The sequence below is a fragment of the Rhyacophila brunnea genome, unplaced genomic scaffold (assembly GCF_057557595.1).
Source record: "Rhyacophila brunnea isolate RB1 unplaced genomic scaffold, BYU_Rbru_1.0 scaffold_9, whole genome shotgun sequence".
Taxonomy (NCBI): Eukaryota; Metazoa; Arthropoda; class Insecta; order Trichoptera; family Rhyacophilidae; genus Rhyacophila; species Rhyacophila brunnea.
The window spans coordinates 34,304,665-34,323,449 of NW_028233361.1; the positions used below are offsets into that span (position 1 = coordinate 34,304,665).

The 18,785-nt window shown below is 29.8% G+C and overlaps 1 protein-coding gene across 1 annotated transcript in view; it reads right to left on the reverse strand.

The window, feature by feature from the left end:
• Mp (collagen XV/XVIII-type protein multiplexin) overlaps positions 1-18,785 on the reverse strand; it is a 971,377-nt gene that overhangs the window by 897,823 nt on the left and 54,769 nt on the right. The gene's annotated exons all lie outside the window — the stretch shown is intronic.

Below are 18,785 nucleotides of genomic sequence, written 5' to 3' on the forward strand. Positions count from 1 at the left end.
GAAATCATTATATAATTTAGTAATATAAGTTTAACGCATTCGCTGCTGAATAGATAATGAGATTTTAATTGCCCCCTTTAAAATGCACGTTAATTACATCGATCGGCCGCCTGGTAATTACGCGCCGTGTGCGTCTTCCGCGTCCAAAGTATTAAGTGTATAAAAATAAGCCAACGGCGTTCCAATAAGCGGTCCTTTTTCTTGAGTGTATAATTTGACAAGATAATTAAGAGCTGGTCAAAGAATCAAGATTTGTTTTGATACGCCAAAGAAGTATAACTTCTAACGCGCGTACATAAGTGCGTACACATATTTTTTATATATATGTATATATATTAAATAATATCAAATTTGTAAAATTTAGTTAACAATATTTGATGGAACCGGATTAGTCCACTTTGGCGGTGGGTGTTGCAGATGAAAGACGATAGTAGTTGTTCGTGATATGATGGAGGAGTGAGAGTTTATTTACTGTTCAAATATTTACAAGAGTACAGTCGGTATAATATAATAAATACAATGACAATGCGGTGCGATGTGTTTTTACCGGGATGTTATAATCGAACTGTCCTCCAATCAATTGTCATCCACTATTTATCGACGTACTCAGAATCAAAATAAATATAAGTATAGGAAATAACTATTATAATTGAGTCAGCTACTTTAGATCGAGTTTGCGATAATTGGATATGGCTGACTATATGGAAAAACGGATATTACGATAATTATAATTGCATTCAGCTATTTACTGAGGTTGCAATAATTGGACACAGCGGGAAATGGATATTAAGTAAATCGTAATTGCGGTCAACTATTTAATATCGCCGATCAATATGCTGAAAATCCCTGATGTTTATAAAAAAATATAAATTTTATATTTGTAAATCGTAAATATAGAATATCTGTGATATTTGGAGAATTTTTTTTAGAGAACACTGTTTAAAAATCATCATCTTTTTAACTTTCCTGCTTGAAAAAATTATAAATATTTTTAAAAAAATTCATCCAACATGGATTCAGCGGTGTTCCCTTATGTATTGTGTTTTTGTTTAATATTGAGAAATATAATAAACAACATTATAAAATGTGTATTCAATATCAAATTTTATTTTTCCTATGCAGTATTTCATATATATTTAAGCGGGAAAGAATAGGTATAACTTTTACCCACAAGAGCACAATAATAATACAAATAAACTCCAAATATTTAAAATATAAGTCTGGACATGTTAATCTGACATAAATTACTCATAAACATTTCTTCTTCGTCCAAAAATATCATAGTCCCGAAATATGATAATGTAGCTGCAGAATAATAGCATATATCTATTGTTTATAAAAATATCAAATTACTTTGCAGTAATATATTCCCAGCGAATCCATTTCCAGTAAACAATTCAGCTAGACCAGCAAGTCGATGGGAGAAATTAGAGACGGTGTATTATTACATCATATCACAGCACATTATACCAGTACGGTGTATTAACTGAATAATCATTTTTCATAGTATTTTCTTACAACTGTAATAACAAATAATATTTCATTTCGCCGCTCAATTTAAAACGCTGATTCTATATTTAGTTCAATATGATTATGTAACAGAATTTAATGTTAATGTACTACCTTTTATTGTATAAATAACGAAGAACAATTTATCTCAATGTCACTCGAATCATAGTACTTAGCTAGTAACTATCATGTATAATATACTATTGTACCGATACGCTGCTAATAAATCTCACCCTGCTACATCGTAGACTTCGTCATTATCATCATCCTCTACCTACACATCGAACACCACACTAGAGTGACCCAACAATAATCTATATAATAATATTACGATAAATTTATTATATAAGATAAAGCTTCATTATGTACCTAATAGAAATACAAATAATACCTAAAATCGTCAAATAATATAATATGTACATGAATATTAATATATAAGTTAAAAACCATAAGTATTATGTCGATGACTAATATTGATTGTTTTTAACATTTGCTTGATATAATTTACAATCTTACGAAACATTATATAGTTATAATATTGGAAAATTTAAGACAATATTGCAAGTATATGCCATTTTTTATTTTTATTTATTTAACATAAGCATAAATAATATGCTTAAAATCCATTAACGTCCAACGATACTGGATATCTATGTATTTTATTTCACATAATAATTACCCTCCTAAATTGTATTACAATATACTGTCACAATATTAATTTATATTGTGTAGGACCAAAGTCTAAGAAATATACGGAAAGTAGACAAAAACCGAGCGTGATGGAAAAATTTCATATAAATTTATACAGATTAGTATTTTATAATAATATATTAATAAATTATAAGATCAGAGGTATAGATAATATTTACTTATCGTCATTATCTAAACTACATCAACATTTTCTATGGATTAATAATGTTATCGTTAAAGAACTAATTGTAAGATTTTAACTATATAATAAAAACTGTTAACCCATCTCTTTAAAATAAATTTAAGATTAGTTCTGATATCCATTTCCTCAGAATAAGCTCACTGTATTTATTATCCAGATAGGCACCTATTCACCCAAGCACGTGTTTTAAGCGAATGCACTTAAATGCAGAGAGATAAAAAAAAGTTTAATTTATAAGTGAGCTTACATCTTAAATGTTGTATGTATTATGTCCGTTCTATGTTCACAAAATTTTATGTCGGCTTGTTATGTAACTTTAATTTTACTGCTACTATAAAATTTGTATGTATTAAAAAAAGTAGGTTTAAGTTTCTAGCCTATTTTAATATATCATATATTTCACATTTCTCTATATAAATTATATTAAATAAAAATTAACTGATTAATTATTTTTTTCCCCGTGCAATCTCATAACTTTAGTAATTTTTACACTGTTGTATGTTCTAATGCATGTCGTTGAATAAAAACGTATAACTTGTTGGCAACTATGTACGACAGTATAATATATTTTTTAACACTACAATAGGCCATGTGGCTCAATGGCAGTACTGTAGTGAAAAGTAGTATAATTAGTAATATTATAAGCTAAATAGTAACAAACGTTAAACTTAGACTTTGAGAAAAACACATAAATTAATAAAATTATGACCTAAGATTAAATCCCAGTGCCTTGCAAACTGGATTAAGAGGGCCATCGTATATTTTGATTAATAATTTCTGACTGTCTTTCTACAAGAGATGCTCGTATTCTAGTCTCTTGACTCTTGAATGTCACTTCCGCTCTTGAGACATTTTTTTCACTAGGGATGGTTTTGAATCCTGGCGTCCTAAAGAATTTGAATTTTTATGCACTTGTCAATTATCGTGATCGCAGTCGTGACCAATTCTGGGTCAGAACCATTTCCTTCCACAATTAAAAAGGGGTGCACGACCAATCAATGCGCTCTCCAAAGACATAATTATTTTCAGCGATGTGTTGCATTTGTTGTTTTTGATTTTTTTGTTATTCTCTCTTGTGATACTAATATAAATATTTGTAATAATAGTATTTGCTATATATGTGAAAAGTATGTTTTTTTAATTAACTTGCTTGGTGAGAACCAGCTTTTTTCAATTTAAATCTCATATTGTAAACGTCTTTATTTCTGATTTGTTATTTCCATAATGTTTTGTTTTTTTTTAATAAATAAATACATATCAATTATATTGTAATAATAATTTAGTAAATAGTACAAGGCATTCTTGCACTGGGTTGTAATAACAGTATGGCCTTGAGAATGCATTATAAAAAGCAGCGTCAAACCACCATAATAGAATTAAGATTGTAAAAAAATGTAATCTAGTAATGATATTTCTTACAACACTTCATTGTACTTGCAGTTTCTCACCTGTTAGTTTGATCACGTGCCAAGAAATGTTGAAAGAAAATACAGCACAGCAATTAGCACCTGATAATACTGAGGTGACGTATTTTAGTGCATTGATGTGATAAATTTTACATGTTATGCTACGTTAAAATATCTGTAAAAATATACGTTTAATATTATGCTTTTCAAATGAGACGTTTGAAATTCAATTACAAAAAAGATTCTTAATAGATTTGACGAGTGATTTATGTTTCTTGAAATAAATATTTTTTATACTTATTTATTTTATCTTACTGATAAAATAAAAAAAAGTATTTTTCTTTAATTAGTCATCCAGCGACATATTTAAATAGGTAAATACCTACATCAAACAGCTAATGAAATTTGGTGTCAATTTTTTTAAAATAAAATTTAGATTAATTGGAAAGTTAAAACTTTACATTACACCAAAGATGACTGAGCGGCTAATAATGTCATTATTCCCAGGTTTGAATCCTGAGTCTGGAAAAATACGCATATTATTTTACAATTTGTGTATGGAGTCCGAGTATGGATCTAATAGGTTGAGCAAGTAAGTGGCTAGCATCTATTTCTCATATTACACTTAAACAAAAATCTGTGAGTACAAAACCTCCATTCTGCAAAGGTCCATAATATGATCTTATTGGGATCATAGTTGGTCAAAAAATATATTATACTATGGTCAATAATTGATGGTGGTGTATATGACGAGGTTGCTCGCAGAACTGCCATTTGTGTTCATTTAGGCGCCTGAATAGTGTCGTCAAAAGTTACCTCATATTGTGTTTTAAGCGTAAAGTGAAATATGTGCTACCAACGCTTATACATATGTGAAACATGGACTCTTAATGTAAGAGAAATCAAAAAATTACGAGAGGCGTGGAAATGTGCATGTTGGGCATAACGCGGAAATATCACAAAATAAACTATAACAGTTAATAACAACTAAACTAAACTAAACCAATAACACATTTTTTTGAATTCAGATCTAATAAATGTCGCTCGGTGAGTGGACAATTGCTGGACAAACGCCGTTATATAGTGATACCATAGGGGCACTAAACGTCCACAGGGTTTCCCTAAAACCTATCGGATGGACAAACTCGTAAAGTTCGGTGAATATATGTAACAGTAAAGAACTAGAACGAAGAGTGGAAGGAGTTAGGTGAGGCCTTCGTCCAGCAGTGGATCGACCCTGGCTGATGATGATATGGATAAAATATGAAACGTCACATATTACGTGAAATGTACACAGAAACTAAATTATATAAAAAGGTACCACGCTATCAACTTTCAAAATTCTAAAACAAATGAATAACTATCGGAAAAACCATTTTTTTTAAATGTAACATTTTATAAATAAATCAGAGAATTAAAAATAATATAAACACAAATGCTAAGTTTTTTTAAACCTTATAAATGAACTAGGATTGAAAAATTTAATTCGTAAATTTAAAATTTGTAAATAAAAAAGAAAGATCTAGTCAATTTACTGTGACGTAACGCACTCACGTAAAGTGATTAAATATTAATTAATGGAAACATTACCTATTCATCAATCGATTAAAAATAATATCATTATAATCCGATAATCACTGTTGTATATTATATTATAATATAATGTATTTACTTGAAAATATCTTTACTCACAACACTCTTTAATATGACATAAACAAATGAGCTGTCTACGTAACGTTGTAGACAATTGAAAAATATTTTTTCAAACCGTGCATAATAAAAATATAGTTTTATATTCAGTATCCATATTCATATATCTACAAACAATATTATACGAGTATTATATTCTGATATAGACATAATGTCTTCTTTTCTACTTGAATTCAAATTGAAACTGTCAATCATTTTGGAAATATGTTTTTCTCAGATGTTTGAAGATCATTTTCCGTATTTTACTTGCGCAATATTTCGCACTTACGTACTATTTCATTATTTCTGCTATATTATGGATTATGACAGCGAGAGGATTTATCGTATGAATAGTATCGATTTTCATAACAAATAAATCATATTTTATTGTTCAAAACATTTGAATTATTGGAATGATTCCATAATAAATTCATATTTTCATATTATATCTAAATACATAAATAATAATATCCTCGATTCTAAAACTAAATGATAATGTTTTACTTTATAATTATTTCATTGTCATTTTTGGCTTAACAACATTACAAGGTCTCGGCGTATTTTAGAAACTTTCGTTATCCCAGACTATCCAGTGCCGCCGTAGTCAAATTATCTTCAAATCCTCAAGTGCACAGTCCAGCCATCTCAGTTTAGACTACCTAGGGTTATTTATTTTACCCGAAGGGGAAGTGTACCTAGCCAGCCCTGTTGTCAACTCCACTAGCGATCTATTTACAAAACTGGTCCAGCATAGCCTTAAAAATTTTATAACAATATGCTAAATGATCATTTTTCTTCCATAAAATAAATACCTATATTTTCTAATTTACATATATATGTACCTTGTATTTTCCATTTTCTTTAAAATACCTAAAAACACTTCTCACGACAGTAATAATCAGTGATGTCGACGATGTAGGCAGATTGAGCGTCGCTTGGGGGCGGCAGTTACTCGAAGGGCGGCAAATCGACGAGAATCATTAGGTATGTATTAGAAATAGGTACCTACCTAAACTTAGTAATAACGGAGATATTATCTTTCCATTAAAGAATTCAGCTCACTGGTTGGAAACAAAATATATGAATAATTAACATGACAGGTTTGACAGGACTGTATTTTTTTGTCGGGTTCGCGATGTCTAGATTACTTCCGTTGTCCTTGGACGTCACGTCCTTGATGATCAGCAATGACACGTGCAAATTTGCAAATTATATTTGAATATTATAGGAAGGTGCATACATACCTAATAATTAATGTATCCAAATATGTTTGCCAATGTATCCATATTGTATCCATAACACATTTGGTAGATATTGGAGTCATGAAAGGAAAAAAGGCGACATTTTGTCTAGGGACGTTACTGGTAATAATGTCCATCTTATGCCGGGTCCACACTTGCAACATGTCGCGCGACAACCTCGTTAAATTTTACGATAATTATCATACTTATCATAAAATTTAACAAGGTTGTCACGCGACATGTTGCCAGTGTGGACCCGGCATTACGCTTACTTGTATGTTTATTGCCCAGCAGTCAAATCGTCTGCGACAAATCCTCAGTTTTTTATTAATTTATTGAATTTATTTTATTACATAGACATAACATGAAAACACCTCAGATATTATACCTACTAGAAAAATACACATTTGAAAAAACAAACGCCGCCCGACGGGATTTGAACCCGTATATTCACTGGTATCGCACCAATATGCTTTAAGCTACGGCCCTCCTACTTAATTACGATAATTTTAATTAGTATGTTTTACATGGAATGATTATCAAATTGCGTTATTTTTGATTATCGGTTTTTGTGTTTTACATCACGGAATCATTATGCTAATCTTAATTAGTAATCGACGCCCAGCTCACACCAAATATTTAGTTATAACATCTCTTTTAACTTGCTAACAACTTTTATTACACCATTTATTTCATTCAATGAATAATTCACAAGGTTTGAAAATATAACATTCTATATATATATATATATATATATATATTATATTGAACGTACATAACTTGAAAACACCTCAGATAAATTATACTTACTTGAAAAAATCACATTTAAAAAAAATTCGACGCCCGACGCATATTGAACCCGTATACCCACTGGTATCACACGAATATGCTTAAACCAATTTAGCTACTAGCCATCTCCTTATTTATGATAATTTTAACAGGTAATTATGTTATAAATCAAAGGAATCATTATACCTTAATTACTATGTATTACTTAATTAGCTAGTTATTTGTTGAATAAAAGAAATGGTGTATTTTATTACGTTAATACAAACTAAATGTTTAATATATTATATGCCTATTTGTAAGTCTACTCTTAGCAACATCTGGCTTTTGTGTACATATAATAACAATATAACTCACGGTTGATGTGTATGTTTCCTGTTAGAGGTAATGTATTTCCTATACTACGTTTAAAATAGAATTGCTTACATACTTAACTTTGTTACTTTCAATAGATTTTGAAGAAAATTTGTGCAGTGAAAGTGGATATTGCGCAAAACACTAAAATGTTAGTACTTATAGGTAGAGAAGTATCGTATTTCACACTAGTTAAATTAACGACTTCCTTAATTAATCATTCATGTTTTTTTCACCTGCATAATATATGTATATACACTAGGGTTTGCAATACCGGGATCCTGCTTGATTTTCTGATCCTAACAAGATTGAAAATGTTAAAATCTTAGGGCCGTATGTATGACATTTCCAAATTCTTTATAAGCTATTTAACCGATTTTCCATCATATAGCGTATAGCACTGTTTGTGACGTAAGCAATCTGACATCACACGCCATTCAAAATGGCTGCTTCATCTGCCACTTTCAAATGTCATTTTAGTAGGTAACTGATACAATGCTTCGTACCCATTTCGCTTACAAAGCGCAATATTTCTCATGGAGAGATAAGATGGATTTACGTAAGATTACGATAAAGTATCTCCGCTAAACGACCACAAAAATAAGTACCTACTGCTGTATCTGGCATTAAAATATGCAATTGGAAGCATTCTGCATTCTTCAAAATATTATGGTACCTACCTATCTAATTAATTATTGTAATATAACTTTTATAAACAAGGCACAACTCTCAAATACACTGGATACATCATTATTGGCATACGGTGATTGGTATAAATAATAATATTATAAAGAGATCATTACATATTATTATCTAAATCCATTTTTATTTCTGTCATTTATTCTTATTCTATTTTGACATCTCATAATTGAAGTGAAGTTAGTCATAATAATATGTATGTATTCAGTATTGCCACCAAATGGAAATGTTTACTGGCAATACTCTATCCTTTCGTACAGTAGAATTATAAAATAAATGTGATAAAATAACTGATAACTTATTTAAAATTCATAATAATTATTCATTTATAATTATTAAATGTATATGGTACCGTTTTCACACTTTCAGACACATTTACAATTTCAAAATTTTTAATTATTGATCGGGGAATGAAATTTTATAAGATTGCCATTATACAGACACCATGGCACATGATGACGTCACGTTCGTGACGTCACTAAACAACGAATTACGTTTGTACTCATGCATACAAACGTGCAGTATATAGCCTATAGGGTTTTTGAGAATCTCATGCATACGAACCTTAGGATTTTGGGATTAGTTATATAAGTATATTTTTTGGAAATAGCAATTAGTTTATAATATTTAACCTATACCTTTTACAGAATTACACTTTTACACACTTTTTAATACACTTTTATAGAATTAGTTTATAATATTTAACCCATAACTTTCTTTTACAGAATTTGCCAATTGAAAAACTATACATTAATACCTATCAACTAAACAGTACTATTAAATAATATGAAAATGATGTAAATAAAAATTATAGTGTTTATATATTTATATATAGCGTTTTATAAATATTTATTATATATATATTTAATTATAGTGTAGGGAAAGTAAAAAATAGCCGATAAACTGGATTATTTGTTAGGTTAACCTAACCAAACCTAACATAACCTAAACTAACCCAAACTAAAAAATAGTCCAGTATATTGGGATTTTCAAAATGTGTTTTCCGCTGTATTCCTGATAACCGAACAGTACCAAAGATACTACTGAAAAACTAAAGTTTATGGACATACCTACTGACATGACCCGGCTCACGGCTAGCTCAATAATGCTACCGGGCCGTCACTGAGGAGACTAGTGATGAACTAGGAGAGGTGGATCTCCTTTGTAGTATCACAACTTTTGAATTCCCGAATAAAACTCTCAGCTGGTGTGGTGCCGAATTTATTCAGGTACCAGAGTTCACGGTCACACAATAAGGTTAACTGTCATTGTTCCCGTAATTAAATCTCATTAAAGTATCAGTAAACTATTTATTTGTTCACTATAGGATCTCTGTGAAATCTTCCACAAGTTCCCAAAAAGTCACACCTAATTCAGAGAATGTATACGTAAATATTCTTTGAATATTTTTATTTCACAAAATATTTTTTTTTGTAAGAAAAATTATAATTTATTCTTCGGTCACATAGTATCGGGTTTATAAAAGAATAAAATTTATTTTATTGTTGTTTATAACGTTTATTTATGTTCACAGTATGTTTACAAATATTTATTTGTGCTTACAAACTTGTTTACAAAAGGTTTGTTAATGTTTACAAATTTATTTACTAAAACTTGTTTTTATAATTATGTTTACTTAATAAAGTTTCAAAAGTTTATTTTAAAATTCCGAAATGATTTGTAAAATTTATTATTATAATCTGAATTTATTAATTTGTTTTTATAAAACAAATCCGATCACGTAATTTATCCCGATTACGTCACCTCGTACGATGCGTAATGAAAAAGTGATTACTCCGCGAGCTCGTCACTACCGGCAGATACGAGTTATTCGCGTTACTTTTTGCCCGTCGATGGGGACTTACTGTATGTAAAATTCACGAAAACTACTGAGAACCATGTCTCATATCCGCGGTAGGACTGCTGCTTTGTTGAAGATCGCTGGTGAAGAGTGTAGAAACTAATGATTTTACGGGAACAGTGGTCGCCTTTTATACCCTTCGGATAGAGGTTTAACAGGAAACAGTCCGTAAGGGATAGCAGATGTATATCTTTCTCTCACGGGATAAATTTACGTATATCTCCCGTTCCTGGCAACTTTCTAATAGAGATATCTTCTAATTTAGTCGGGTTAAATTTACTCTACTTTATTTTCGCAAAATTAAGACTTAATAGGGGTGTTTTAAGCACCCTCTAGAACATGTCCCTTAAATACGCAGTTACGATGACGTAAGCAAAATAGTTGATTTTATATGATTTTTCGTGTTCAAACGAAGGGGAAAGTTTCTAGCTTTCCAACGAGGTATCGGAATAGGTATTCGGGTACTAAATAAGGGAATGGCAGTCTTTAAATTTAAAATGTCAAAATGAAAGGTTGACACCCACGTACTAGTCCTTTCCACCACTCTTGGCCTTTTTAGGCCAATAGAATTTTACTAAGTTTTAATAAAACTGTTTGGAGCCGCAGAAACTTTCTCATTCGATATTTACTTTTCGGACGAATATTATTACGAGAAAATACTATAATATTATACTTAACATTTCAACTTAAATATATAAATGCTTAATCCTAACAAGATGTTATACACGAGTAGTTACTAACTTATTTAATCTTGCATAGTGACTTTTATATAGTAATATGGATGTAACCTTGAATCTATTTTTACCTCGCGAGCTAGCACAGCCGGGCCGTAAATTCTAGTCGGACAGAATTCAGTTAAAGTTCAAGGTCACACGCCAATTTGTATTTTTAGTTACAGTATTTAATTCTTTTATTTACCCAAGATGCGATTAAGATTTATTATTATTTATGGGTAGAAACCCATCTATGCCAGAATCTTAAGTTTTTCCAATTGTTACTTTTACAATATTCGTTATAGTCAGTATGTTATAGCATTAACAAAATCTATAATTATAATTACGCGTCTATAAATATAGGTACGCGTTTACAGTATTTTTATAACAGTAGTTAGCTTCTATCTTGTATTGATAAAATTAGTATAAAAATTCTTTATTCACAATTATACAGTATATAAATTTATAAATATTCAATTTTCTTTTCCAATTTTCATACACTTCCATTATTGCTATAAAAGTTATTGAAGCATGTACTTGCTAAATTTTACGTAAACAATCTCTTCCATAACTTATTTTCTAAGTTTAATGGAGATTTCCCGGAAATTATTTTCAAATTAGATCGCGCCGAATCTACGCGACGTGTCATTTCGAGGCCTGTGGTCACAGCGCTCCAATTACACTTTAGCAGTCTCGATTTTTGGAGGCGAAATTTTTTACGTAAAATTTTATTACATTTACAAAGAAAAGGTTAACAACATACATTTTACTTCCTATTACTAAACGATTACGCTACTGGTTACCTGTTCATGGTCTCTTTCGACCATTTCTTCCCTGCTTCTTCCATAGTTTAGAACCATGGGACTTATATATCCTGTCTGAACCGTGTCGTGAGGTTGTCGCAAGGCTATTGAGAAGTAGAATTGACTACAAGGCTAGATTTGTATAGTTATGTCGTTAAACCATACTCTGCCACAAACACTAACTGAAGGTCGGCGTTTCTGCTCGTGTCACTACGTTAGTCCTTCATGACCGATGTGATAATTTGATATGGCTGGGACTATCCATATCGTCGCTACAACTGACCCTTGCTCACTCTACAGTGATTCTAGAAATGCGATCTATGCACTACAAGTATCACATTACGGGAGGCGCGAAACCAGGAAAGTCAGAAATAATGGAAACTGAAATACCTAACAGGTGTGGAGAGACGGGCGACTGAACTCGAGTGTGGAAGAATATGGGATAAACTTAAATACGTGTAAAGAATACGCTCGTAGTTAATTTTGATATTTGCTCTCATTTTATGCAATGATGCTGATTCAATATTGGTGTAGTTGAAGGTTGCAACACGCACTTTATTTCACGTCTTTAATGTGTGGTTAATTTTCGTAGTACACTCACACATTCAAAGCCCCGCGTCAAAATGTAGTGTATTGAGTAATAGCCTATCGCAATTATATTATTATTAATCTGTTATATGCGCAGAACGTTGCTATACACTAAGAGAAGAGACACGATTTTGTACTTTTCCGATGGTCAGATGCTGGACCGTGACATGGTGATGTAGTAAATACTATTTTTAAATTGTGTAAAACGGTCACAACATAATATAATCATCTAAATATTATTATAAATAAAACTAAGTATATATAACTAAGTGTAAGTATATGTTTTCAAAATGAAAAATAAATTCATTGGATATCAGTAAATAAATATAATTAATATAGTTATATCACAGACTTTTGTAAAAATATTTGATTCACTACACCAGTAATATTTGCAAAAAAAAAACACTGCAATTACTTATCAAGCGTTCTTATCATACCATTTGGCAGATAAGTACCACAAATTAATTTAAAGGTCACAATAAACACAAAAAATACTGGTTTATTAATATGACAGTTTTTTTTTTATATCGCGGGCTCGACATACGGATGTGACATACATAATATTGTATACATAACATAGGTAACGATAATATGAATGATTTTACATGTTAATACCTACTTGCATTTGAAGTGATATCACTTTACAGATTTGTGTACACATTAACTAGCAGTTTGGCCTACTAATAAACACTTGCTAGTAAAATTGACGGACAGAAAAAACACAGTTTTTTGTTGAAGAAAACACTGGACCTATAGAAATCTGAGTGTAAAACCTCTTCTTATATTAAAGCATTGTATATATTACTACATTAATTGCAATTAATAATATATCTTCTTTTTTTGTATATAAATAGGTAGATATATTAATTTGATTAAAAATGATGTACAATAAAATGATGTACTTATTTAAAAATTAAAATTAAACTTTTTTCTATTACAAGAAACAACAATAGCCGTCGTTGTATTTAAAAAAAAGATTTTTTTATAATAATTAGTAATTTATATATCTGAGGTATTTTCAAATAATGTTGAAAAATATTAATAAAAATAAGTGCAAGATACCATATTAAATCTAAAATTTAAACAGATCCCGACGTCGTCTGACTAGGAATACCTATTGTCAATATCTTTATTCAATGTTATTTTTACAACGTTATTATTAGCTCGTATTCTTGTTTGTCCGGTGGTTGTTTGTCCAGTACAAATCTTGCAATCAATTTTAACTAACTTTCCGACTAGCTAGACATTTGAAACTTTTAGAATATTTCAGAACACCATGCCAATGAATTCTTTTAATACTTTTAGCCATCTTTAAGCAGAATTGAATTCATTTTCAGTTAATTCTGTTTTGTATGGAAAGTTATTTCAGAAAAATCCGTAAAAAGTAAAAGACTATTAATGGTTGCTAAGGGGGTGGTCCTAGCAACTAATTTTTTAATATATATATACGTGCGTTACTATGGAAATCAAAATGAAATGTCAAAATGACATTTCAGTATTCTATATTATTTGTTTGTTTGTTTTTTATTTACTTCATATCAAGTACAAGTTTGAACATATTATTGAGCATAATAATTCAATAGAAAATTCAAAAACGTCGTATATAAAAAGTTCTTTTTATCTTGTAATTATTTTCAATATTGTCACCATCAATATTAACGGAATTTGAAACAATACTTCAGTTTGCGTGTTTTTAGGAAATTTCGACGTGATTAGTGATTGCATCTAAGTGTGGGTTAACGTACCATTTGGTGAAATTTTTTTTTTTTTTCTAATAGGAATTATATAAAAAAAATACTCCAGTTATGATCCGGGACAGAAATACTGCTCGGATTCCGTCATAGTATCCAACCTACGCACATTCGTCAGCGGTACTACAAGAGCAATCTACACGCTGCATGCCTGACTTGGCAATAAGCGCGAGATTGTAATTGTCATATGATTCGGTACTTGAGCATGACATTGTGAAATACGTATTTATGAAATGTATGAAATATGAAATGTATGAAATACATAATTATTTATGTAAGATTTTTTTCAATATTTTATTGAGTTACCATAGTCGATAATATTAATTCGTAGTAGATAAGTTATGAAGTTTTGCTTCATTAATATCAAGAATATCAAAGTCATCCGTCCAATATTTGAATTCTATGACTAAATAATATTTATCATAATCTTTTATGTAATAGTATTTTTACACATAAATATATTAAAACATGCTTGTTAATAAAATTAGCAAAAGTCTTATTTATTCGATAAATAAGCCGTGAATATTCAAATATTGTCGAGATATTCAGGAAAATTAGGCGTAATAAAAAAAGATTAGGTGAATAATGTCGTTTATAAATCTTTCATTTCCAGCTGGTAAATAACACGTTTCTCTTGACTATTTTCTATAATGAGGGAGTTTCTACAGAAACTTTAATTTCAACAAATATTATTTACCAATATATTTTTTTCAATTAAGTTACCAAAATATTATATGATATTATATTTCAACTTCCTCGAAACCATAATACTGAATAAGTTTGTAATTATTTAAAATCGATAAATTATTGTTGAATTGATGTATTATTGAAAGTGTTAGTAATTGACCAAAAGCAGACCCAGTTTGATTTTCTTTGAAATTGGCACGTTTTTAATAATATGCACGTTCTCCCTTCGAAAACAGTAACACAAGTGCATTTATTTCAGACAAGTAGCCTAAACAAGTCCAGTTGCCATTCGCTTATGATAACAGGCCGAATCAAAAAAATAACTTTCTGAGGCTTGTTATTTTTCGCGCCGAGAGAGCATGTTGCGATCTCAGCCAATAAAAAGCAATTCCATAACCACCATATAAATGCGATTTTATATAAATCAGTATAAAAAATAAACGCGTGTGATGGTAGCCGACAGTAAATAAGGTATATAATATTGTCAATTACATACCCTTCGAATTGTGACTACATCCAGATTCCTGCGATTCCCAGTACCACAATATATAATATATTATTTAATACGATAATAATCGCATTGATTTTATATTGAAAGTAAAATTAAACAAGTTGGGTAATGAAGTATAGTAATGCTGTATAGACGCATCCTCAAAATTCTTTGGACTGACCGGGTGACAAATGTTGAAGTTCTCAATCGAATGGGGAAGGACCGAGAAGTTCTACGTAGTATCAAAACCAGAAAACTACAATACCTCGGCCACATTATGAGAGGACAAAAATACAGCATTCCTCAACTTGTCATTCAAGGAAAGATCAATGGGAAGCGTAGCAGAGGACGGCGCCGCATTTCGTGGCTTAAGAACCTCCGTGATTGATACGAGTGCAGCTCCACCGAACTGTTCCGGGTAGCAGACGACAAAGATAAGATCGCCTTGATGTTGGCCGACCTCCGCTAGGGGATGGCACAATAAGAAGAAGTGTAATGATAATATATCGACTATATCCAAGACCTTCTAAATAATTTTTCTGTTATTCTTTTTACAGTAAGTTATCAATTTATAATTGGTGATTTTCCTATCACCCCTTAATTCATCTGCTGAATAATAATTGAACGATTTTTTTTAAATAAAGACCGAGTCTTTGTTGAAATACGGTCAGTCTAGTGTTACATGAATTTGACTAATTATTCACTAACAATTAAATATGCAATCTAGTATTATATTATAAAATGTAATATATTAGAGTCCTTATTTTTGTTGTTGTTAAATTAACAAATTAATATAAATACCGCAACCGTATACTATGATCCAATCAGCAAATTACACTCCTAGTAAAACAACTACGTATATAAATGATAGATTTATTGTTGATTTGTATTTTAAATGTACTTTAATATTAATTTAACTTATTAAGACAATGTAATGATACCACCAATTTATCTCAGTTACTTGACGATAGTTAGTCCATTTAGAAAACAAATATATTTAAACTACATAATATTATAATATGTATGCTCTATGCTCTAGCCACTCGACGACGTCAAGATATATATTATTTATATAGATATTAAATAACATTTTCAATTAGAAACAATAATTATTATAAACCATTGTTTCTTGTACACTGTTTTTTATTTGTTTTTTTTTTCTTCTATGTTTAACTATTTAACGCAAAAAGTTAAGTCGTAGCTGTTTTTTTTTGTTCTCCCTACCCAGTTTTTATTTTTTTATTTCTAACATAACAAATTTTGTACTGTATATATTTTTTAATGTACATACTTACGCAAAATTGTGTATTAGAATTATTAAAAAGAACATTGTAAAAATACTGGGTTTAAAAAAAACCTTTATTTTATTTGGATTATTTAGATATTTCAAACAAAATATGAGCCTACTGAGGATTTTATCTCTGTGGGTTACCAACGCTATAAAAGTTCATGTCCATATCATTTAACCATGCCATCTTACAACGAGTGTTATCTTAAATATGTCTCATAAAATTTACCAAAAGCGTTTCCATTTCCTCATAATGTGTAATGGAGAATCAGGTTTTCTGGTATCTCATTATGAGAATCAGCTACCTTAGCTCATATCCCGACCTAGCCAATTAAATTCCTCATAAGTAGTTACATATATTGGTAGTTATGCTACTAATAAAGGAAGCACTGGCTTATACTTAAACCTGTTTAACACTATCATTTAACTAAATATTAAATTTTATATAATCCATTCCCACCCACTCACTAACAGTAACATCTGCATACAGAAGTAATTACGTGAAATAATTAGTGCCAAATTTTAAATACGAGTATATTCAGCCCTTTTAAAAGAAATAATATTAACTTTTTAAATAAGATGATTAGGATATACCAGCGATTTCCAAACTCGCGGAGTGTTGCAAAGGGAGGCGCGAAAAATTAAACACAATAATGGTAGCCACAGGTTTACAGTTTGCAAATTCGTTTACAAAGCGGCCCCTAGTTATAAACTACATAAAAAACAGTCCTATAAGAGGTTGTTTGCGAACCGACCTACTTTTATATTATCTCACTTGAATACTAGGTACTGTGAAGCGCGCTGGCTATTTCGTGAAAAAATGAAATAAAAGTGTTAAATCATAATGTTGAACTTTGAGACAAATTTGTTTAGGAACGATAATTTTGTTGTTAAATTTGTCTATTTGGTTGAAATTAAAAATAAATGAGTGAATAAATCAATGCAAGGACCACTAATGCATTCACTGATTTAAAAAGACAAGTGAAGGCATACATAAAAAATTGAGCTTTGGAAATCAAAATTACAAAAAAAATAAGTTCGCCATGTTTTCCACTTTTAAATGATTTTTATTTGATATTGAAGCAAACAAAAATCTATTTGCTGAGTTCTTGGTTAGTTTGCTAATGCACTTTTCACATTATTTTATTAATAGTAAAAAAACTTGCTTTGTTTCAAGCCTATTAAATATTTTAAATATGTGGTTGTGCGTTGCAATTTGACGTGATGCCTATATGATGATTGATATAGGTACTTAAATGATAACTGTCGTGTATAGTTTAGAATTTAAAAATGAATATAAATAAAGAAGTAAGTAAAACCTTGTTTATTTTTATATTTTTTTTTTCATTTTTGTATCTATTAGTACATTGTTGACTATTTAAAAAGGTGTCTGTATTATTTAATGATTAGATTTTTTTTAAAGGGAGGCGTAGTAACATAAAGTTTGGAAACTACTGGGATACACCTTAAATTGTTTTATATTTTTAGACAAAAAAATATTGATTTTTTCACAAATACAACATGTGATATAATAGGATACGGTATTTAATATGAATAATTATGCGTTTTTTTATTATTAAATATAGTTAGAAATACGTATTACTTGTTAACTAAAACAACCTATACAAAAATCAAGCAATCATAATTTATTAGGTAAATAAAATATGACTTAAATAATACTAAGTAGGTAATATTTAAATTCAAAATTATAAAAATTGATTGTTTACATCAACTTCATGAGATACGACAGTAAATATTTTACTTCACTAAAGTATAATCATAATATATATATTATATAGGTATACATCAATTGTATCCATATTTGATTTATCATATTTGATTTATCATATTTGATATATATATAAGATACCTAGGTAGTTCTATATTTTCTGATAACATTATTTTCAGCTACTCAAAACCAGACGGTCAGATCAATTAAAAAATAATAGAAGGTGGTTTCACAGTGAAACCACTAAACAAGAATGTGTTAAATTATAATATAAATTAGAAATAAGTTTACTTTTATAA